Source organism: Garra rufa, chromosome 4, assembly GCF_049309525.1.
Source record: "Garra rufa chromosome 4, GarRuf1.0, whole genome shotgun sequence".
Classification (NCBI taxonomy): Eukaryota; Metazoa; Chordata; class Actinopteri; order Cypriniformes; family Cyprinidae; genus Garra; species Garra rufa.
In genome coordinates, this window is record NC_133364.1 from 38,348,895 (window position 1) to 38,351,600 (window position 2,706).

Genomic DNA, 2,706 nt, shown 5'->3' on the forward strand with positions numbered 1-2,706 from the left:
ACACCCTCATCGCCTCCCTCAAACGGAGCGACAGACGCTTCGCCTATCTCCAGCAGGAGCTGAAACGCGCACAGCAACGCATCGAGCAGCTAGAGCTGGAGGATCAAGATCAACGGGAAGGGTCCAACGAGACGGATCCCAGAGCAACTGAGGAGATTGCTAGACTACAAGAAACTCTTGCTAACAACACACAAGAAATGGAGCAAGCAAAGTCAGCCCGCGCCGAACTCAGCGGCGAGTTACAGTACGTCGAGCAGCTACTGGAAAAGGCAAGGCTGGACTTCAGAGACAAGAACAGCAGAATTAAAGCCCTCGAAACACATCTGAACGAGGCAAGAACTGAGATAAGTTACCTCACTCAACAACTTGAAGACATGAAAGAGGAATTGGACAGTGTCAAAAATGAACTTAGACATGCTTATGAACTGCGCCCTGAGCCAACCAGGACGCAACGGGCCCCGCCCTCACCCCTGCCAAGCAGGCCCGGGTCCCATGTTCCTGAAACGTCACGTGAGAAAAAGGGGGAGGGAGCGACTCAGAAACCCTCGCCAGCTCCTTCTGAAGAAACCTACCTCACACCCAAGCTACGAGAACTCCCCAAGGCCAGCCATAACCCATCACATGGCATGGACCTCAAAGACCTTGACAAGCTGACCCGAAACATCAGCAAATTCACCCCGAGTGTGCCAGATGGTCAAGACGTCCACTCTTACTTGAATGATGTTGATTTTCACTTAGAAATGAGACCCAACGTTACTGACAAAGACAGACTTTATGTGCTGCGAACGACATCCAGCCCTGAAGTGCGGAGCTTCCTGGACCGACAGCCTTCTCACACAAAGAATGACTACCAATCGCTCCGCCAAGCCCTCATCAAGGAATTTGCAGTCCCGGAATCAGAGCAAGGACTGGTGGCCGCCCTGGAGACAAAACAGGGTCGTCATGAATCCTCCCAGGCATACTATAGCCGGCTTAGAGAAGCATACTTCGGAGCTCGCAATGAACCTGACATGGAGCAGGACATGCACTTTAAGACTCTCTTTCTGAGAAATCTCCATCCTGCGGTAAGCCACCACCTTGGCGTCCTTGCATGCCCACAAACAATGACGTCTCAACAGCTGCGAGACCTGGCCCACAAAGCCTACAGCAAGCAAAAGATGGCATCAGAAAAGGGCACCAAGTCTACTGCAGTTCTTGATTTTAACACACAATGTCAAGAAATGACCCTAGAGGGCGCCCAACACCAAGAAAGCTTCAAGCCACCTCCTAGAGAATGGAGACCATCCTCATTCAACAGAGAACGTGACTTTCACTTTGGCGCCCGACCTACACAAAGAAACGACCGCTGGGATGGACCACGCGGACGACAACACTCACCTGAACGCTACTGGGAAAAATCCTGGTACCATCCAAGACCTTGTGAGAATCGATGGGAGAGATCATGGAGCCAGCCAACCTCATCAGGAAGCTCAGGAAATGGCTCGTGGGAATCTAATGCAACCAGTCCAACAAATCGACGAAAGAACTTACAAAGATCCCACACTGATCAAGCTCAAGCTGAATCTACACATGAAGAAGAGACATTGCCGTGTTTTGATTCACAAGAACTGATGAAAATGATGATGCAAGAGTTCTTCAAACGCAAAAAGGAGGATCGGAAGTGGGAAAAGAAAGAGAAACCCACTGCGGCCTGACTAGCGGCCAGACAAGAAGGCAACGACCACCTGGTCCAACAAACCACACAGAACAGCACCTCTTCTCCTTACCCCAAAAACACTGTAACTGTCATAACTTCAGATGGACAAGAAAGCTTCTTTAAACATCCAGAGCAAGAGACAGAAACTGACTCAACACATGACACGTCAGATCACAGAAGACTCCAACAAACACCTGCTGATATAACAACTCAGTCACCTGAAAGTGCTGTCCTGGTCGTCTGCCACTCCTCTGAAGAACTCAGAATCAGTCCTGAACTCGTACCTATCTCATCTCAAACTCCAGCCCCTCAACTCCTAGGTGATCTCACCGAGAAAGGTACAACGAGAAAGTTTTACCTTCCCATCACCATCGAGGGTCATGTCAAAGGGGAAGCCCTTCTAGACACAGGAGCCGACATCACTCTAATGTCAACTGAACTCCTTGAGAAAATTCAAAGAACTATAACTGATGGAACTTTCAAACTCCAAAGGTGCGAACTGAACCTGCAAGCATACTCAAACATGGGCCTACAGCTGAAACATGTGGCCCCAATTCACCTAACAGTGGGACCGATCAATCTCATCCATCCAGTCTACATCTCACCTCTAAACAACTATCCGCTCCTCATAGGAAAAGATCTGCTAAATCGCTTCAAACCCTTGATAGACTTTAAGCACCTGAAGTTGTGGACGCAAGTCCGTGAGCCATTGCCCTTCCAGTCAGTAGTCCCCAATGAGTCGCAGTGTCAAGCCACAGACGTTGCCTTCAATTTGCTTAGTGACGATGCAGTGTCAAAGTCAAGGCCAAGCTCAAGTTCAACGCCAAGCAGCAAAGAACAAGGCCCTTTCCTCTGCTCACTGCAAGCGTGGGACTCAGACTCAGGTCCCCCTCAACTCAGAACTGCCATAAATGTCCAAGACACTTTAGTATCTGTTGCAGTGCTAGCCCCTGGGCAGGAAAGCTCAGCCGGCAGCCTGAATCTCTTCAAAGCAACGAAGCACAGACACC